The sequence below is a fragment of the Phyllobates terribilis genome, unplaced genomic scaffold (assembly GCF_046119375.1).
Source record: "Phyllobates terribilis strain yellow unplaced genomic scaffold, ASM4611937v1 Scaffold_540__1_contigs__length_1147954, whole genome shotgun sequence".
Lineage (NCBI taxonomy): Eukaryota > Metazoa > Chordata > Amphibia > Anura > Dendrobatidae > Phyllobates > Phyllobates terribilis.
The window spans coordinates 644,871-666,011 of record NW_027363300.1 but is presented as its reverse complement, the minus strand read 5'-3'; the positions used below and the strand labels follow the sequence as shown (position 1 = coordinate 666,011).

General features: G+C 42.8%; 9 non-coding genes and 2 pseudogenes across 9 annotated transcripts; all 11 read right to left on the bottom strand.

The window, feature by feature from the left end:
• Positions 1–858: 858 nt before the first annotated feature.
• Positions 859–1,049, bottom strand: LOC141232425 (U2 spliceosomal RNA). Its single transcript, XR_012298676.1, has one exon. It is a non-coding gene; the product is annotated as a U2 spliceosomal RNA (small nuclear RNA).
• Positions 1,050–2,161: 1,112 nt separating this feature from the next.
• LOC141233099 (U2 spliceosomal RNA) lies at positions 2,162–2,352 on the bottom strand. The gene has a single exon (XR_012299263.1). It is a non-coding gene; the product is annotated as a U2 spliceosomal RNA (small nuclear RNA).
• Positions 2,353–3,467: 1,115 nt separating this feature from the next.
• Positions 3,468–3,658, bottom strand: LOC141233098 (U2 spliceosomal RNA). Its single transcript, XR_012299262.1, has one exon. It is a non-coding gene; the product is annotated as a U2 spliceosomal RNA (small nuclear RNA).
• A 1,113-nt stretch (positions 3,659–4,771) lies between these two features.
• Positions 4,772–4,953, bottom strand: LOC141232467 (U2 spliceosomal RNA). Its single transcript, XR_012298717.1, has one exon. It is a non-coding gene; the product is annotated as a U2 spliceosomal RNA (small nuclear RNA).
• A 523-nt stretch (positions 4,954–5,476) lies between these two features.
• Positions 5,477–5,592, bottom strand: LOC141232580 (U2 spliceosomal RNA; annotated as a pseudogene).
• A 1,115-nt stretch (positions 5,593–6,707) lies between these two features.
• Positions 6,708–6,898, bottom strand: LOC141232820 (U2 spliceosomal RNA). The gene has a single exon (XR_012298997.1). It is a non-coding gene; the product is annotated as a U2 spliceosomal RNA (small nuclear RNA).
• Positions 6,899–8,013: 1,115 nt separating this feature from the next.
• LOC141232377 (U2 spliceosomal RNA) lies at positions 8,014–8,204 on the bottom strand. Its single transcript, XR_012298630.1, has one exon. It is a non-coding gene; the product is annotated as a U2 spliceosomal RNA (small nuclear RNA).
• Positions 8,205–9,319: 1,115 nt separating this feature from the next.
• On the bottom strand, positions 9,320–9,510 carry LOC141233082 (U2 spliceosomal RNA). Its single transcript, XR_012299247.1, has one exon. It is a non-coding gene; the product is annotated as a U2 spliceosomal RNA (small nuclear RNA).
• Positions 9,511–10,625: 1,115 nt separating this feature from the next.
• Positions 10,626–10,814, bottom strand: LOC141232493 (U2 spliceosomal RNA). The gene has a single exon (XR_012298741.1). It is a non-coding gene; the product is annotated as a U2 spliceosomal RNA (small nuclear RNA).
• Positions 10,815–17,203: 6,389 nt separating this feature from the next.
• On the bottom strand, positions 17,204–17,394 carry LOC141232381 (U2 spliceosomal RNA). The gene has a single exon (XR_012298634.1). It is a non-coding gene; the product is annotated as a U2 spliceosomal RNA (small nuclear RNA).
• A 1,115-nt stretch (positions 17,395–18,509) lies between these two features.
• On the bottom strand, positions 18,510–18,727 carry LOC141232544 (U2 spliceosomal RNA; annotated as a pseudogene).
• Between the last annotated feature and the right edge of the window lie 2,414 nt (positions 18,728–21,141).

Genomic DNA, 21,141 nt, shown 5'->3' with positions numbered 1-21,141 from the left:
GCAGGGGGTGGGGTGGAACGAGCAGCTGTCTACCCTTAGCAGGAGGGCTCCTGATTACATACCTCTACTGCTGCTGCTGCTGCTGGCTGTCCAGCAGCAGACTGAAGGTGGCTGCTGCTGTGCACAGGTATATAAAGGCTCAGAGCCTATTATGACACGCGCAGCCAGCGTTCCATTGCCACATTCCATCTACTGCAGGCAGGATACCTGGCTGGCTGAATGTCGCTGAGAAGCTCACAGAGACCGCCATAAGCAACAGTTTAACAGAATGCCACAGACTAATCAACCAAACTTTTTGGGTTGGGTTCTCTTTTATAGTCTGCAGGCATTAAATGAAAGAAGTCAGTGTTCCAGCAGAAGGAGACAACGTTTCAGAAAAGGCATTGTAGCAAACCAAAAAAGAAATTTTAAGCGCAGCAGAGTAACCAGCGCACATACCTGTTAGCTCAGGTGAGTTTAAAAGGCTGCTGTTGATAACAAGGGCATTTGCTAAATAGATGGTGTGTGTGCAACAATATACTGAAAGGTCAATTATATTGTGCAGCTTATCTCACCACCTGTAGTTATTTAGGTGAAAGCTCCAAAATGCTTGCCTAATATGTCTGTTTATCCAAAAGGAAGTAAAAAGGGAGAGCTAGAAAGATAGCATTGCATCACATTACATGGCAATGCAATGCACAGTTGCTGAAGTTGAACCAAAATGAGCTTGTAATCTGGCTTCTGCAACTTTGAACATGAAAAATCCAATGAGGAGAAGAAAAGCAAAGCCAAAGAGTCCATCCCCAAATCCGACAAACAAGCAAAATGAACAAAAAACATTGAATTCAATTCTTTCTGATTTTAGAAACTGCATTAAAGAAGGGGTGCACCGGTCCTGGAGATACTGCAATACCAGGTCAATGCGTGGAGTGGACAGAGCAAGCTCTTTTTCCATCTCCCTGTTCTAAAAATCCATTTAATATATGGTCCCCAGATAGGGGACGTATCAGATATTAAACTGATAAGAACAGATAGTACACTTGATCTTAGCCAAAAGGCCGAGAAGCGATAACCAGAATTGGTTTCAAACTACGGAGCCACCCAAGGATCCTGAAAAGTCCATTTGTGGAGATGAGCTCCTGGACTCCCGTTAAGAAGACATGTTGTCAACCTCTAGATCCCTTACATGCCTGCACTTTTCGGCTTGCTGCTGCTGCAATCCACGCGTTTTAGATCTGCATAACTCCACCTCTTTAAACACAGCACCTTCACCCCCTGCTGTTCCCACCCGCCTCAACACCGTTGGAAGGGAGGAGAACCAATTAAGGCGGGGGGTGGGGTGGAACGAGCAGCTGTCTACCCTTAGCAGGAGGGCTCCTGATTACATACCTCTCCTGCTGCTGCTGCTGGCTGTCCAGCAGCAGACTGAAGGTGGCTGCTGCTGTGCACAGGTATATAAAGGCTCAGAGCTTATTATGACACGCGCAGCCAGCGTTCCATTGCCACATTCCATCTACTGCAGGCAGGATACCTGGCTGGCTGAATGTCGCTGAGAAGCTCACAGAGACCGCCATAAGCAACAGTTTAACAGAATGCCACAGACTAATCAACCAAACTTTTTGGGTTGGGTTCTCTTTCATAGTCTGCAGGCATTAAATGAAAGAAGTCAGTGTTCCAGCAGAAGGAGACAACGTTTCAGAAAAGGCATTGTAGCAAACCAAAAAAGAAATTTTAAGCGCAGCAGAGTAACCAGCGCACATACCTGTTAGCTCAGGTGAGTTTAAAAGGCTGCTGTTGATAACAAGGGCATTTGCTAAATAGATGGTGTGTGTGCAACAATATACTGAAAGGTCAATTATATTGTGCAGCTTATCTCACCACCTGTAGTTATTTAGGTGAAAGCTCCAAAATGCTTGCCTAATATGTCTGTTTATCCAAAAGGAAGTAAAAAGGGAGAGCTAGAAAGATAGCATTGCATCACATTACATGGCAATGCAATGCACAGTTGCTGAAGTTGAACCAAAATGAGCTTGTAATCTGGCTTCTGCAACTTTGAACATGAAAAATCCAATGAGGAGAAGAAAAGCAGAGCCAAAGAGTCCATCCCCAAATCCGACAAACAAGCAAAATGAACAAAAAACATTGAATTCAATTCTTTCTGATTTTAGAAACTGCATTAAAGAAGGGGTGCACCGGTCCTGGAGATACTGCAATACCAGGTCAATGCGTGGAGTGGACAGAGCAAGCTCTTTTTCCATCTCCCTGTTGTAAAAATCCATTTAATATATGGTCCCCAGATAGGGGACGTATCAGATATTAAACTGATAAGAACAGATACTACACTTGATCTTAGCCAAAAGGCCGAGAAGCGATAACCAGAATTGGTTTCAAACTACGGAGCCACCCAAGGATCCTGAAAAGTCCATTTGTGGAGATGAGCTCCTGGACTCCCGTTAAGAAGACATGTTGTCAACCTCTAGATCCCTTACATGCCTGCACTTTTCGGCTTGCTGCTGCTGCAATCCACGCGTTTTAGATCTGCATAACTCCACCTCTTTAAACACTGCACCTTCACCCCCTGCTGTTCCCACCCGCCTCAACACCGTTGGAAGGGAGGAGAACCAATTAAGGCGGGGGGTGGGGTGGAACGAGCAGCTGTCTACCCTTAGCAGGAGGGCTCCTGATTACATACCTCTCCTGCTGCTGCTGCTGCTGGCTGTCCAGCAGCAAACTGAAGGTGGCTGCTGCTGTGCACAGGTATATAAAGGCTCAGAGCCTATTATGACACGCGCAGCCAGTGTTCCATTGCCACATTCCATCTACTGCAGGCAGGATACCTGGCTGGCTGAATGTCGCTGAGAAGCTCACAGAGACCGCCATAAGCAACAGTTTAACAGAATGCCACAGACTAATCAACCAAACTTTTTGGGTTGGGTTCTCTTTTATAGTCTGCAGGCATTAAATGAAAGAAGTCAGTGTTCCAGCAGAAGGAGACAACGTTTCAGAAAAGGCATTGTAGCAAACCAAAAAAGAAATTTTAAGCGCAGCAGAGTAACCAGCGCACATACCTGTTAGCTCAGGTGAGTTTAAAAGGCTGCTGTTGATAACAAGGGCATTTGCTAAATAGATGGTGTGTGTGCAACAATATACTGAAAGGTCAATTATATTGTGCAGCTTATCTCACCACCTGTAGTTATTTAGGTGAAAGCTCCAAAATGCTTGCCTAATATGTCTGTTTATCCAAAAGGAAGTAAAAAGGGAGAGCTAGAAAGATAGCATTGCATCACATTACATGGCAATGCAATGCACAGTTGCTGAAGTTGAACCAAAATGAGCTTGTAATCTGGCTTCTGCAACTTTGAACATGAAAAATCCAATGAGGAGAAGAAAAGCAAAGCCAAAGAGTCCATCCCCAAATCCGACAAACAAGCAAAATGAACAAAAAACATTGAATTCAATTCTTTCTGATTTTAGAAACTGCATTAAAGAAGGGGTGCACCGGTCCTGGAGATACTGCAATACCAGGTCAATGCGTGGAGTGGACAGAGCAAGCTCTTTTTCCATCTCCCTGTTGTAAAAATCCATTTAATATATGGTCCCCAGATAGGGGACGTATCAGATATTAAACTGATAAGAACAGATACTACACTTGATCTTAGCCAAAAGGCCGAGAAGCGATAACCAGAATTGGTTTCAAACTACGGAGCCACCCAAGGATCCTGAAAAGTCCATTTGTGGAGATGAGCTCCTGGACTCCCGTTAAGAAGACATGTTGTCAACCTCTAGATCCCTTACATGCCTGCACTTTTCGGCTTGCTGCTGCTGCAATCCACGCGTTTTAGATCTGCATAACTGCACCTCTTTAAACACAGCACCTTCACCCCCTGCTGTTCCCACCCGCCTCAACACCGTTGGAAGGGAGGAGAACCAATTAAGGCGGGGGGTGGGGTGGAACGAGCAGCTGTCTACCCTTAGCAGGAGGGCTCCTGATTACATACCTCTCCTGCTGCTGCTGCTGCTGGCTGTCCAGCAGCAGACTGAAGGTGGCTGCTGCTGTGCACAGGTATATAAAGGCTCAGAGCCTATTATGACACGCGCAGCCAGCGTTCCATTGCCACATTCCATCTACTGCAGGCAGGATACCTGGCTGGCTGAATGTCGCTGAGAAGCTCACAGAGACCGCCATAAGAAACAGTTTAACAGAATGCCACAGACTAATCAACCAAACTTTTTGGGTTGGGTTCTCTTTTATAGTCTGCAGGCATTAAATGAAAGAAGTCAGTGTTCCAGCAGAAGGAGACAACGTTTCAGAAAAGGCATTGTAGCAAACCAAAAAAGAAATTTTAAGCGCAGCAGAGTAACCAGCGCACATACCTGTTAGCTCAGGTGAGTTTAAAAGGCTGCTGTTGATAACAAGGGCATTTGCTAAATAGATGGTGTGTGCAACAATATACTGAAAGGTCAATTATATTGTGCAGCTTATCTCACCACCTGTAGTTATTTAGGTGAAAGCTCCAAAATGCTTGCCTAATATGTCTGTTTATCCAAAAGGAAGTAAAAAGGGAGAGCTAGAAAGATAGCATTGCATCACATTACATGGCAATGCAATGCACAGTTGCTGAAGTTGAACCAAAATGAGCTTGTAATCTGGCTTCTGCAACTTTGAACATGAAAAATCCAATGAGGAGAAGAAAAGCAAAGCCAAAGAGTCCATCCCCAAATCCGACAAACAAGCAAAATGAACAAAAAACATTGAATTCAATTCTTTCTGATTTTAGAAACTGCATTAAAGAAGGGGTGCACCGGTCCTGGAGATACTGCAATACCAGGTCAATGCGTGGAGTGGACAGAGCAAGCTCTTTTTCCATCTCCCTGTTCTAAAAATCCATTTAATATATGGTCCCCAGATAGGGGACGTATCAGATATTAAACTGATAAGAACAGATTTTTTGATTGAAGCTGCATCCAAGGCACTGAAAAATGTGACCGAAGTCACACCAAACAGCGCACGAGGCGAGGATTCATGTGGACCCTTCCCGGAGGAGAGGGTCCCCAATAAACCATCCCCATCCCTCCGAGCCAGAAGGCCACAGCGAGGGTCAGGGATCTCCGATGCTCTCCCTAGCCGAAGCCGGAGAAGAGCCGTTTTCGTGCTCCCAGCTTCCATCTAGGCTGCCACCCTAGTGGAGCTGGAGCCTGTGTTGGTTTCTCAGCCCAAAGCTGACCGGACCTCCGACCGGGTTTATAAAAATTCCCCTTCCTAGCCCGGAGGTCATGAATAGGGGGGGTTGCTCAGAAAGTATGATTGGCAAAGGTGCGGCGTGCTACGAAGCCAAGTCTTTCTGGGGTTCCCAGTCCCAGTAAGCTTGGACTCCCACCAGGGAGCCTACTCCTGGGGCACATTGCTCCAAAGCCCTCACACTTACCCAGACTAGTGACTTCGATCCTGGAGGACCATGTTTTCCATCAGATAACTCTATGAGCCACCTGGCGTACTAACAAGTGCACCAAACCAGTGTGTAATATGCATCAATTTACTAGGGCAGCCCAAGGACAAAACTGTCTTTTCAAATGATACTACACTTGATCTTAGCCAAAAGGCCGAGAAGCGATAACCAGAATTGGTTTCAAACTACGGAGCCACCCAAGGATCCTGAAAAGTCCATTTGTGGAGATGAGCTCCTGGACTCCCGTTAAGAAGACATGTTGTCAACCTCTAGATCCCTTACATGCCTGCACTTTTCGGCTTGCTGCTGCTGCAATCCACGCGTTTTAGATCTGCATAACTCCACCTCTTTAAACACAGCACCTTCACCCCCTGCTGTTCCCACCCGCCTCAACACCGTTGGAAGGGAGGAGAACCAATTAAGGCGGGGGGTGGGGTGGAACGAGCAGCTGTCTACCCTTAGCAGGAGGGCTCCTGATTACATACCTCTCCTGCTGCTGCTGCTGCTGGCTGTCCAGCAGCAGACTGAAGGTGGCTGCTGCTGTGCACAGGTATATAAAGGCTCAGAGCCTATTATGACACGCGCAGCCAGCGTTCCATTGCCTATTTCCATCTACTGCAGGCAGGATACCTGGCTGGCTGAATGTCGCTGAGAAGCTCACAGAGACCGCCATAAGCAACAGTTTAACAGAATGCCACAGACTAATCAACCAAACTTTTTGGGTTGGGTTCTCTTTTATAGTCTGCAGGCATTAAATGAAAGAAGTCAGTGTTCCAGCAGAAGGAGACAACGTTTCAGAAAAGGCATTGTAGCAAACCAAAAAAGAAATTTTAAGCGCAGCAGAGTAACCAGCGCACATACCTGTTAGCTCAGGTGAGTTTAAAAGGCTGCTGTTGATAACAAGGGCATTTGCTAAATAGATGGTGTGTGTGCAACAATATACTGAAAGGTCAATTATATTGTGCAGCTTATCTCACCACCTGTAGTTATTTAGGTGAAAGCTCCAAAATGCTTGCCTAATATGTCTGTTTATCCAAAAGGAAGTAAAAAGGGAGAGCTAGAAAGATAGCATTGCATCACATTACATGGCAATGCAATGCACAGTTGCTGAAGTTGAACCAAAATGAGCTTGTAATCTGGCTTCTGCAACTTTGAACATGAAAAATCCAATGAGGAGAAGAAAAGCAAAGCCAAAGAGTCCATCCCCAAATCCGACAAACAAGCAAAATGAACAAAAAACATTGAATTCAATTCTTTCTGATTTTAGAAACTGCATTAAAGAAGGGGTGCACCGGTCCTGGAGATACTGCAATACCAGGTCAATGCGTGGAGTGGACAGAGCAAGCTCTTTTTCCATCTCCCTGTTCTAAAAATCCATTTAATATATGGTCCCCAGATAGGGGACGTATCAGATATTAAACTGATAAGAACAGATACTACACTTGATCTTAGCCAAAAGGCCGAGAAGCGATAACCAGAATTGGTTTCAAACTACGGAGCCACCCAAGGATCCTGAAAAGTCCATTTGTGGAGATGAGCTCCTGGACTCCCGTTAAGAAGACATGTTGTCAACCTCTAGATCCCTTACATGCCTGCACTTTTCGGCTTGCTGCTGCTGCAATCCACGCGTTTTAGATCTGCATAACTCCACCTCTTTAAACACAGCACCTTCACCCCCTGCTGTTCCCACCCGCCTCAACACCGTTGGAAGGGAGGAGAACCAATTAAGGCGGGGGGTGGGGTGGAACGAGCAGCTGTCTACCCTTAGCAGGAGGGCTCCTGATTACATACCTCTCCTGCTGCTGCTGCTGCTGGCTGTCCAGCAGCAGACTGAAGGTGGCTGCTGCTGTGCACAGGTATATAAAGGCTCAGAGCCTATTATGACACGCGCAGCCAGCGTTCCATTGCCACATTCCATCTACTGCAGGCAGGATACCTGGCTGGCTGAATGTCGCTGAGAAGCTCACAGAGACCGCCATAAGCAACAGTTTAACAGAATGCCACAGACTAATCAACCAAACTTTTTGGGTTGGGTTCTCTTTTATAGTCTGCAGGCATTAAATGAAAGAAGTCAGTGTTCCAGCAGAAGGAGACAACGTTTCAGAAAAGGCATTGTAGCAAACCAAAAAAGAAATTTTAAGCGCAGCAGAGTAACCAGCGCACATACCTGTTAGCTCAGGTGAGTTTAAAAGGCTGCTGTTGATAACAAGGGCATTTGCTAAATAGATGGTGTGTGTGCAACAATATACTGAAAGGTCAATTATATTGTGCAGCTTATCTCACCACCTGTAGTTATTTAGGTGAAAGCTCCAAAATGCTTGCCTAATATGTCTGTTTATCCAAAAGGAAGTAAAAAGGGAGAGCTAGAAAGATAGCATTGCATCACATTACATGGCAATGCAATGCACAGTTGCTGAAGTTGAACCAAAATGAGCTTGTAATCTGGCTTCTGCAACTTTGAACATGAAAAATCCAATGAGGAGAAGAAAAGCAAAGCCAAAGAGTCCATCCCCAAATCCGACAAACAAGCAAAATGAACAAAAAACATTGAATTCAATTCTTTCTGATTTTAGAAACTGCATTAAAGAAGGGGTGCACCGGTCCTGGAGATACTGCAATACCAGGTCAATGCGTGGAGTGGACAGAGCAAGCTCTTTTTGCATCTCCCTGTTCTAAAAATCCATTTAATATATGGTCCCCAGATAGGGGACGTATCAGATATTAAACTGATAAGAACAGATACTACACTTGATCTTAGCCAAAAGGCCGAGAAGCGATAACCAGAATTGGTTTCAAACTACGGAGCCACCCAAGGATCCTGAAAAGTCCATTTGTGGAGATGAGCTCCTGGACTCCCGTTAAGAAGACATGTTGTCAACCTCTAGATCCCTTACATGCCTGCACTTTTCGGCTTGCTGCTGCTGCAATCCACGCGTTTTAGATCTGCATAACTCCACCTCTTTAAACACAGCACCTTCACCCCCTGCTGTTCCCACCCGCCTCAACACCGTTGGAAGGGAGGAGAACCAATTAAGGCGGGGGGTGGGGTGGAACGAGCAGCTGTCTACCCTTAGCAGGAGGGCTCCTGATTACATACCTCTCCTGCTGCTGCTGCTGCTGGCTGTCCAGCAGCAGACTGAAGGTGGCTGCTGCTGTGCACAGGTATATAAAGGCTCAGAGCCTATTATGACACGCGCAGCCAGCGTTCCATTGCCACATTCCATCTACTGCAGGCAGGATACCTGGCTGGCTGAATGTCGCTGAGAAGCTCACAGAGACCGCCATAAGCAACAGTTTAACAGAATGCCACAGACTAATCAACCAAACTTTTTGGGTTGGGTTCTCTTTTATAGTCTGCAGGCATTAAATGAAAGAAGTCAGTGTTCCAGCAGAAGGAGACAACGTTTCAGAAAAGGCATTGTAGCAAACCAAAAAAGAAATTTTAAGCGCAGCAGAGTAACCAGCGCACATACCTGTTAGCTCAGGTGAGTTTAAAAGGCTGCTGTTGATAACAAGGGCATTTGCTAAATAGATGGTGTGTGTGCAACAATATACTGAAAGGTCAATTATATTGTGCAGCTTATCTCACCACCTGTAGTTATTTAGGTGAAAGCTCCAAAATGCTTGCCTAATATGTCTGTTTATCCAAAAGGAAGTAAAAAGGGAGAGCTAGAAAGATAGCATTGCATCACATTACATGGCAATGCAATGCACAGTTGCTGAAGTTGAACCAAAATGAGCTTGTAATCTGGCTTCTGCAACTTTGAACATGAAAAATCCAATGAGGAGAAGAAAAGCAAAGCCAAAGAGTCCATCCCCAAATCCGACAAACAAGCAAAATGAACAAAAAACATTGAATTCAATTCTTTCTGATTTTAGAAACTGCATTAAAGAAGGGGTGCACCGGTCCTGGAGATACTGCAATACCAGGTCAATGCGTGGAGTGGACAGAGCAAGCTCTTTTTCCATCTCCCTGTTATAAAAATCCATTTAATATATGGTCCCCAGATAGGGGACGTATCAGATATTAAACTGATAAGAACAGATACTACACTTGATCTTAGCCAAAAGGCCGAGAAGCGATAACCAGAATTGGTTTCAAACTACGGAGCCACCCAAGGATCCTGAAAAGTCCATTTGTGGAGATGAGCTCCTGGACTCCCGTTAAGAAGACATGTTGTCAACCTCTAGATCCCTTACATGCCTGCACTTTTCGGCTTGCTGCTGCTGCAATCCACCCGTTTTAGATCTGCATAACTCCACCTCTTTAAACACAGCACCTTCACCCCCTGCTGTTCCCACCCGCCTCAACACCATTGGAAGGGAGGAGAACCAATTAAGGCGGGGGGTGGGGTGGAACGATCAGCTGTCTACCCTTAGCAGGAGGGCTCCTGATTACATACCTCTCCTGCTGCTGCTGCTGCTGGCTGTCCAGCAGCAGACTGAAGGTGGCTGCTGCTGTGCACAGGTATATAAAGGCTCAGAGCCTATTATGACACGCGCAGCCAGCGTTCCATTGCCACATTCCATCTACTGCAGGCAGGATACTTGGCTGGCTGAATGTCGCTGAGAAGCTCACAGAGACCGCCATAAGCAACAGTTTAACAGAATGCCACAGACTAATCAACCAAACTTTTTGGGTTGGGTTCTCTTTTATAGTCTGCAGGCATTAAATGAAAGAAGTCAGTGTTCCAGCAGAAGGAGACAACGTTTCAGAAAAGGCATTGTAGCAAACCAAAAAAGAAATTTTAAGCGCAGCAGAGTAACCAGCGCACATACCTGTTAGCTCAGGTGAGTTTAAAAGGCTGCTGTTGATAACAAGGGCATTTGCTAAATAGATGGTGTGTGTGCAACAATATACTGAAAGGTCAATTATATTGTGCAGCTTATCTCACCACCTGTAGTTATTTAGGTGAAAGCTCCAAAATGCTTGCCTAATATGTCTGTTTATCCAAAAGGAAGTAAAAAGGGAGAGCTAGAAAGATAGCATTGCATCACATTACATGGCAATGCAATGCACAGTTGCTGAAGTTGAACCAAAATGAGCTTGTAATCTGGCTTCTGCAACTTTGAACATGAAAAATCCAATGAGGAGAAGAAAAGCAAAGCCAAAGAGTCCATCCCCAAATCCGACAAACAAGCAAAATGAACAAAAAACATTGAATTCAATTCTTTCTGATTTTAGAAACTGCATTAAAGAAGGGGTGCACCGGTCCTGGAGATACTGCAATACCAGGTCAATGCGTGGAGTGGACAGAGCAAGCTCTTTTTCCATCTCCCTGTTCTAAAAATCCATTTAATATATGGTCCCCAGATAGGGGACGTATCAGATATTAAACTGATAAGAACAGATTTTTTTTTTAATTTGGCTATCCCCTGCAGAGGGATAAAACCGTTTATTAAAACTTTAACAAATTACAAGCATAATTTAACAAATACCAAACGTTAAAAGACAAATGAAATTTACAAAACAAAAAAATACAAAGATTTTAAATAATTAGGTTCCATTGGTCAACAAGCCATTTTTTGGAAATATGTACATTCTTCTTTTTGTCAATTAAATAATAAGTATACATTTCACATAAACATAAACTTAAAACATCATTCACTGATAAAACATCTTGTTTAAAAATAGCAATGTTGCGCGCTTTCCAGAGAGATGACTTGGCGCAGTTCACTGTCTTCCAAGCCATTGTGTACTGGTCCATTGTGGGGCATTCCATAAGTCCGTATAGCACAGTTTTATATGTAAAGTTCTTGAGGTCTGCCACCCTTTCCAGTAGGGGGAGCAGTCTTCTCCAGAAATCCTTTGCAAAATTACATGTCCATAATAGATGTTCCACCGTTTCCTCTTCTTGGCATCCGGCTCTTGGGCAGATGGCAGACCTCACAAATCCTCTTCTGTATTGGAATGCCCGGCAAGGAAGACAGCGGTGCATGCAACTCCAAGCCAGATCTCTCTGTTCATTAAAAAGATAAAAAACGTTAATCATTTTCCAGATAGACATAGATTTGTCATCATCATATCTGTCAACATTACATATTTCCTCACTTTTACGTATTTCTTTAATTAGTTTCTTACTATTTCTTAATTCCTCTATTTTCTTAGTCCCTAAATTAAAATCGGACACTATTTTCCTTAAAATCTCATAATGCGTCGACAAATTAAAAGCATGGGGCACAGATATATTAACTTCATACCATCCAAACTTTCTCATAAAAAATCCTGTATTAAAACGCATAAAAAAGGACCAATAGTGATTCTTAAAAAGGGCATTAAAACAGTAAACGAACAGATGGATTAAAAGAAACCTATTAAAATCTGGAAAATCTTTACCACCTTTTACTTTTGATTTCATCACGATTTCTCTTTTCAGCTTTTCCATTTTTGAGTTCCAAAAGAAGGTAAAACAGGCTTTGGTTATCTTTTTTAAAACATTAACAGGCGGGGGGAAAACCATGCTAAGATACAATAAAAGAGGTAAAATCACCATCTTTAAAACCAATACTTTACCCTCTATTGTAAGTCTCCTCATGTTCCACATACATATTTTCGTATTTACTTTCTGTGTAACTGTTTCCCAACTATTATAACCATCATTATTTTCAGTGAATGATATACCTAAAATGGAAATGGATTCGGAGACATTAATTGGTACATCACGTAAAATCATCCCCCCAACACTTAAAATGTTACACTTATTAAAATTGATTTTAAAACCAGAAGCTAGGCAAAAGGATTGCACTTGATGGAGAGTGGCCGTAAGTGATGGTGCATCTGTACACAAGACCGCCACGTCATCCATGTAGCCTACAACCTTGGCCTCCAAACCACCGCTTCCAGGCAGAGGGACACCGCATATCTGTTTATTTTGGCGTATTGCACATAACATTGGTTCCAGTGCACAGATAAACAGTAGGGGGGACAGAGGGCATCCCTGTTTCACCCCTGACCGTAAAAATACCTCTTGTGTCTTAAAACCATTCACTAAAATCTTACTTGTACAATCCTTGTAAAATGCTTTAAGCGATAGTAAAAACCCTTCTGGTATGCCCATTTTCTCTAAAACTTTAAAAAGATAAAAGTGTGAGACACGGTCAAATGCTTTTTCAAAATCAATAGATAAAATCGCCATTTTCCCCTTTCTGTCTTTCACATCCTCAATACAGTCTTTCACTAAATTCAGATTGTCCCATATACTGCGCCCCGGCACCCCACACACTTGATTAGAATGAATAACTTTGCTGATGACTTCTTTTAGACGATTTGCACAAATTTTAGCCATTATTTTATAGTCACAATTTAAAAGTGTTATTGGTCTCCAGTTTTCTAATTTTGATTTATCGCCTTTTTTGTATAGGAGGGAGACTTCACCTTTCTTCCAGGAATTTAATAAAACCTTATTATTAAAAACCTCAGTAAACAAATAAAACAAATCATCTTTTAAAATATCATAAAAACATACATAAAATTCTATTGGGATGCCATCAGGACCAGGGACCTTTCCAGTTTTAAAACTTTTAATAGTTTTTAACACTTCTTGTTCCGTTAAAACTTGGGATAAAAACTCTTGGGATGCGGGATCTAAAACAGCTGTTAGTCCTTGCAGCGAATCATCCATTAATTTATTATCTATATTTTTTCCATTAAAAAGATTAGAAAAAAAAACCTCAACTTTACCCAGCATATTTTTTATATTATTCTCACCATCTATATGGTCAATTATCACTTTTCTTTTTTATTTTTCCTAAAAAAATATCTGGAACACTTTTCATTTTCTTCTTTATGTTGTACTCTAGAACGAAAAATTATCTCTTTTCCTTTTTGTTCTAGCCATTTTGAAATCTCTTCTTTTAAGTTTGAAATATCAAGTTGTACATCTATCCCATTGTCTCTGAGCTTAAATAATGTTTGTAGGCGGGTATTTAAAATTCTATATTCTTCATATTTTTCTTTGGCTCTACATATACTCTTTTTAATAAAAAAGTCTTTTATTTTTACTTTCATTCTATCCCACCATACACTCATAGTCTCATTTGTTTTTTTCCCTTTTCTACATTTCCTATAAAACTCAATAAAATCTGATAAAATCTGCGGGTCGGTTAAAAGGGATACGTTCATTTTCCAGCTTTTCTTACCACATTTTTTGTTGTCATTTACTTTTATGGTAAAGGATAAAAGTTTATGGTCTGAAAATATATTAGTTAAAACTTCACATTTGGCAGGTATTGTTTTATCTGAACCAAAAATAAAATCAATCCTAGAGCTACAATTAGCATTGCTCCAAGTGAAACCGGCATCCTCTGGGCTGTCACTATGACACTCTTTATATATGTCTATCAATTTAGCATCTTTGACTATATCATGTAGCATACCTGAGGTTTTATCGTAGTTCCTGCTTACAGAGCTGGAGCGCCGGTTTTCACCTTTTAAAACACAATTAAAATCCCCTGCTAAGATAAAAGGTTCAGAGTTATTAATAAATAATGGTAAAAGATCAAGCATTTCGGCTCTTTCATTTTTCTCTGGGGATCCATAAAAATTTAAAAACTGCCATCTAATACCATCAATAAAAGCTTTCACTAATAAAATACGACCTGGTAAAATTTCCTGAATAAAATCAATTAAAACGTTCCCTTTAAAAAGTATGGCTACACCCGCTGATCCTGCAGCATTCGATCCGGACCAGACAGATGGCCCACACTTCCACTCATCTTTATATTTTTGATATGACATTTCATGTGGGATATTACATTCTTGCAGAAAAAATACAGATGCAGTAAAACACGTAAAAAAATTAAAAAGAGCAGTTCTTCTCATGTTAGATTTTATGCCTCTCACGTTGAGGGAAATACCTTTGAGTTCAGCCATCATTAGAAAATGTAAAAATTTTACTTAGGTAACTAAGAGCAACGGATTTACCTGTCCGATGAACCTGATCAGACCACTGGGCTTGCGCCTCCCTCCTCATCTGATAGTATCGTCACGAGAGTCTCCGTGGAGGAGGAAAGATTACCACATTTATATAAACCCGACGCTACACTGGCATAGCTCGGAGGGCTGGCTGGCAGAACCCGCTGGGTCTCCATTGGCTGGCCATGCAGTTCCTCATCAGGTGGGTCCCCGAGGGGTTCCGCCGCCCCTGTTTGACCTGTAGAAGGTCGTCCTATAGGAGGAGGTTGCGCACAAGGCAGAGCCTCTGACTCTTCAGAGGCAGCAAGATCCCGTTCCCCACCTGTAGCAGTGGAGACCGAAACCTCTGAGGGTCCAGCGTCCACGTCCCCTTCTGGAGAAGTGTCCATCTGTTCACCTCCTGCTGCCTCCTCCGAACCACCCTTTTTCTTTTTCTTAGGACCCACCTTTATCCACTCAGCGCCCTCAGCCCTAGGAGACCCAGACTGGGCATGGGCTTCTGTGTCGGCCTTTTGCCGGTCCCTTTTGACCTTACCAGTAGTGCCCTTCTGCTCCTTCTCAGCCCTCCTTTTGGACTCCCGCAGGTCCTGCAGCCAGGTTTTGGGATTTGGTATTTTACCTGTCATAGACTCTGGAGACACTTCACTATTTGGTACGCCCTTATTGTCTCCAGAGGCTCCAGGTTGTTGTTCCTCCTCCTGAGGGGTGGTCTGATCTTTTGGTCCTTGGTCGGACGTCTTGGACTTCCCCTTTTGCTCATCTTCCCGAAATCTGTGAGGGCAAGAAAAATAAAAGTGACCTGGAGTCTGGCAAAAACTGCATTTCTTTTCCTTAGGGCATTCTTTTGTCTCATGTTCTTCACTAGCACAATTTCTACATGATACATGACAGTTTTCTTTTGAATGACCATAGCGCCCACAATTTCTGCAATATACTGGCATCCCAGAAAAGAAGAAATCCCCATTTGTTTGCCCAATTTTGAAACGGGCAGGGGGGAGACGTATACCACCTGGTGTATTTGGATCTCTTGTACACTTCACAAGGAATTTCCACTTAGATGTCCATATGTTATATTCGTTTAATATCTTCCCAATACATTTAACACTTTTAAAATAAATTGCTAGAAATGACATTACTTCTGGAGCAGAAACAAAGGGCGAAAATACTTTTACAATAACCAGTCTTACCTCATCCAGGACGTGCTCAACAATTTGTATCCCTTTCAAAACAGGACTATTTTCAACTTTTTTTAACTTTTCTAGTACATCTCTAAAAATACCTTCTCCGGTGAATGTGATGTCATAGTCACCTCTTCTGGGATAATCCTGGATGGAGAGAATTTCATTCCTTTGTACGCCAAGAAGGTTCCTGAGCACGTCCTGGACTACATACCCTAATTTCCTCATATCCGAGCCACCCGCCGTGAAGTGAACTCGGATAGAGTTTTTTAGCCTCGCATAAAGAGGCACGAGGTTAGGGTCAACCTCCATGGAAAAACGCAACAAGGTTGCAAATTGCAGCCGCTTGCAATCTGCGCTCCCAGTGTTCTTGCAGCGAAAAACACCTGGAAGCTGGGGGATCGCAACTCGTTACCCTGGGACTAAGCCCTCTCCCTAATAGCAGCAAGCAGGTTAAGTCCACCAAAGTGGACGATCCTGCCAGGCCAAGGAGAGGGGTACCCGAGTGCCCTTCAACCACAATCTCCTGCAATAAAGCACTTGATCGTAGCCAAAAGGCCGAGAAGCGATAACCAGAATTGGTTTCAAACTACGGAGCCACCCAAGGATCCTGAAAAGTCCATTTGTGGAGATGAGCTCCTGGACTCCCGTTAAGAAGACATGTTGTCAACCTCTAGATCCCTTACATGCCTGCACTTTTCGGCTTGCTGCTGCTGCAATCCACGCGTTTTAGATCTGCATAACTCCACCTCTTTAAACACAGCACCTTCACCCCCTGCTGTTCCCACCCGCCTCAACACCGTTGGAAGGGAGGAGAACCAATTAAGGCGGGGGGTGGGGTGGAATGAGCAGCTGTCTACCCTTAGCAGGAGGGCTCCTGATTACATACCTCTCCTGCTGCTGCTGCTGCTGGCTGTCCAGCAGCAGACTGAAGGTGGCTGCTGCTGTGCACAGGTATATAAAGGCTCAGAGCCTATTATGACACGCGCAGCCAGCGTTCCATTGCCACATTCCATCTACTGCAGGCAGGATACCTGGCTGGCTGAATGTCGCTGAGAAGCTCACAGAGACCGCCATAAGCAACAGTTTAACAGAATGCCACAGACTAATCAACCAAACTTTTTGGGTTGGGTTCTCTTTTATAGTCTGCAGGCATTAAATGAAAGAAGTCAGTGTTCCAGCAGAAGGAGACAACGTTTCAGAAAAGGCATTGTAGCAAACCAAAAAAGAAATTTTAAGCGCAGCAGAGTAACCAGCGCACATACCTGTTAGCTCAGGTGAGTTTAAAAGGCTGCTGTTGATAACAAGGGCATTTGCTAAATAGATGGTGTGTGTGCAACAATATACTGAAAGGTCAATTATATTGTGCAGCTTATCTCACCACCTGTAGTTATTTAGGTGAAAGCTCCAAAATGCTTGCCTAATATGTCTGTTTATCCAAAAGGAAGTAAAAAGGGAGAGCTAGAAAGATAGCATTGCATCACATTACATGGCAATGCAATGCACAGTTGCTGAAGTTGAACCAAAATGAGCTTGTAATCTGGCTTCTGCAACTTTGAACATGAAAAATCCAATGAGGAGAAGAAAAGCAAAGCCAAAGAGTCCATCCCAAAATCCGACAAACAAGCAAAATGAACAAAAAACATTGAATTCAATTCTTTCTGATTTTAGAAACTGCATTAAAGAAGGGGTGCACCGGTCCTGGAGATACTGGAATACCAGGTCAATGCGTGGAGTGGACAGAGCAAGCTCTTTTTCCATCTCCCTGTTCTAAAAATCCATTTAATATATGGTCCCCAGATAGGGGACGTATCAGATATTAAACTGATAAGAACAGATACTACACTTGATCTTAGCCAAAAGGCCGAGAAGCGATAACCAGAATTGGTTTCAAACTACGGAGCCACCCAAGGATCCTGAAAAGTTCATTTGTGGAGATGAGCTCCTGGACTCCCGTTAAGAAGACATGTTGTCAACCTCTAGATCCCTTACATGCCTGCACTTTTCGGCTTGCTGCTGCTGCAATCCACGCGTTTTAGATCTGCATAACTCCACCTCTTTAAACACAGCACCTTCACCCCCTGCTGTTCCCACCCGCCTCAACACCGTTGGAAGGGAGGAGAACCAATTAAGGCGGGGGGTGGGGTGGAACGAGCAGCTGTCTACCCTTAGCAGGAGGGCTCCTGATTACATACCTCTCCTGCTGCTGCTGCTGCTGGCTGTCCAGCAGCAGACTGAAGGTGGCTGCTGCTGTGCACAGGTATATAAAGGCTCAGAGCCTATTATGACACGCGCAGCCAGCGTTCCATTGCCACATTCCATCTACTGCAGGCAGGATACCTGGCTGGCTGAATGTCGCTGAGAAGCTCACAGAGACCGCCATAAGCAACAGTTTAACAGAATGCCACAGACTAATCAACCAAACTTTTTGGGTTGGGTTCTCTTTTATAGTCTGCAGGCATTAAATGAAAGAAGTCAGTGTTCCAGCAGAAGGAGACAACGTTTCAGAAAAGGCATTGTAGCAAACCAAAAAAGAAATTTTAAGCACAGCAGAGTAACCAGCTCACATACCTGTTAGCTCAGGTGAGTTTAAAAGGCTGCTGTTGATAACAAGGGCATTTGCTAAATAGATGGTGTGTGTGCAACAATATACTGAAAGGTCAATTATATTGTGCAGCTTATCTCACCACCTGTAGTTATTTAGGTGAAAGCTCCAAAATGCTTGCCTAATATGTCTGTTTATCCAAAAGGAAGTAAAAAGGGAGAGCTAGAAAGATAGCATTGCATCACATTACATGGCAATGCAATGCACAGTTGCTGAAGTTGAACCAAAATGAGCTTGTAATCTGGCTTCTGCAACTTTGAACATGAAAAATCCAATGAGGAGAAGAAAAGCAAAGCCAAAGAGTCCATCCCCAAATCCGACAAACAAGCAAAATGAACAAAAAACATTGAATTCAATTCTTTCTGATTTTAGAAACTGCATTAAAGAAGGGGTGCACCGGTCCTGGAGATACTGCAATACCAGGTCAATGCGTGGAGTGGACAGAGCAAGCTCTTTTTCCATCTCCCTGTTCTAAAAATCCATTTAATATATGGTCCCCAGATAGGGGACGTATCAGATATTAAACTGATAAGAACAGATTTTTCCTTTTTTTTATTTCTTCTTTTTTTTTTTTTTCCTCAGATTAAGACCCACATTAATTTATGCATCATAGCGCATATTCACATAACGGGTTCTCAAATCATCATTCGGAAAAACAAAAACAAAATCCCAAAAAACACAACCCTGCAATTAACTGTTACTTACTGTAAGAAGTCCAATGTGAAAAGTTCCAGAGTGCCTCTGCTGCTGTCTCACCATACTTCTTTTTATCCAATAAATAGGCATAAAACAGTCTAGCAAGAAAAATCTTTCTGCATTCCATGGGGGAAAAAACAATCTTTTTAAAAATCACCAAATTCCGAACGTCCCATAAAACCTCTTTATATATGACAAAAATAATCCAGCTTGCCCGCTTCCTTTGCGAGTACTTAAAATCTTGACCTATTAAAATCCTTTCAAAATCGAAACAATGAAAACCAACTAAAGCAACAAACATACGTGACAACAAGGTAAAAACTTTTTTAGCAAAAAAACAGTCCCAAAAAATATGCTGTATTGTTTCCACCTTATTGCAACCTTCCCTAGGACATAGTTCTTGAACCTTTATCCCCCGGTCATTCAAAAAAGCTCTTGTTGGCAAGCATCCATGCAACGCCATCCAGGTTACATCCTTCTGTCTGTTGCTGATTCCACGCATGAAAAAAAGCTTCCACACCTGTCCAGACTGTGCATTATTACAAAACGGCACATCACATAACATCTCCTTCTTCTTAATACCTGAGACAATCAGTTTTTTGTCCGGTCTAACCATGGAGCTTATCCCATTTTGATCATAGAAGGACCTAAGCACCACATAAAAAAACGGTATCACAAACGAAACTAGTTTTCTTAAATCCTTCTCACACCAGCTCCATTTCTGGAAAAGCCGTCCTGCTAAATATTTGCACATGTCCGCAGTCCTGTTATTGCACTGGGATAATTTATAAATGTTCAAAAAATAATGCATTCTTAAAAATAAGTCAATGTTAGGAAAATCACAACCCCCATTTTCCACAGAACACATAACCATTCCTCTTCTTAGTTTCTCCATTTTGGATCCCCAAAAAAACACAAACAGTTTCCTTGTCACTCTCTTTGTCCAAAGCACAGCAGGTGGGAAAATCAAAGCAGTGTACAGCAGAAGCGGGAGAATCACAGACTTGATTACCAGCACTTTCCCTCTCAGCGACAGGTTCCTTAGTTTCCAAAAGTTCAACTTCTGATCCATTTTGTCTTCTAGAATCTTCAGGCTGCTTTTCCCTTTCAGTTCCTTCTCAAAGATGACACCAAGAACCTCAATTTCCTCCCTACTCTCCACTCCTGCCACGTTAACCTCAACCTGCCTCCCAAAGTTACAAAGCTGGCACTTTCCTCAATTCACCGCCATACCAGCCACACAACAAAAAATCCTTACGTGCAAATTCACTCTATTGAGATCCGCCTGTGAACCACAAGTAAAAACAATATCATCCATATAACTTAAAGACTTGACTGGACCCCCGGATCCCCCAGGAATAAAAACACCAGCCACACACTTGTCAACTTGCACACTTTTTAAAAGGGCCTCCACCACACAGATAAAAAGAATTGGTGACAGGGGACAACCCTGCCTAACTCCCGATAAAATATTAAAACTGGAACTCACATGCCCATTAACTAAAATCTGGCTACTGACCCCACAATAAAAACTCTTAATGACCATCAATAATTTATCCGGAACACCAAGGTGACTTAAAGCAGAGAACAAAAATCTATGTGATATTTTATCAAAGGCTTTCTCCAGGTCCACCGACTGTAACAAAAGAGCATTCTTATTCAAATTAGCCTGATAAATTAAGTCTCTTAGAAGCAGCAAATTATCTGAAATTTTCCTACCAGGCACTGCACATGCCTGATACTCCCCCACCATATCACCTATCACATCTGCCAGTCTACCAGCCACAATTTTAGAAATAATTTTGTAATCACTGTTTAACAATGTTATGGGCCTCCAATTTTTAATATCCCTCATGTCCCCTTTCTTATGAATCAGCGTAACAATCCCCCTACGCATAGAAACCGATAAAATCCCATGAGTAAAACCATATTGCACCACCCGGGAAAACTCCACACCTATAATATCCCAAAATCTAACATAAAATTCAGCAGGAAGACCATCACAGCCTGGCGTCTTGCCTTTCGCCAAGCCATCCACTGCCCGTCTAATTTCATCTTTCCCAACCTCCTCACTTAAAAACCCAATTTTCTCCTCAGGAATATTATTAGTTAATACTTTGCAATAATCATTAATTTCCGCATCACTGGCTCTACTATCGTTAGAGAAGAGTGTTTCATAAAAGGAAAGAATACTGCCAATCATCTCATCCCCAGATACCTCCCCTGCAGGAGAAAAAACAGACTTAAAAACCCCTTTAGGTTTAAAACATTTTTTAAAAAAGTATCTCGAACATTGCTCATTTTCCTCCATGTGCTTTATTT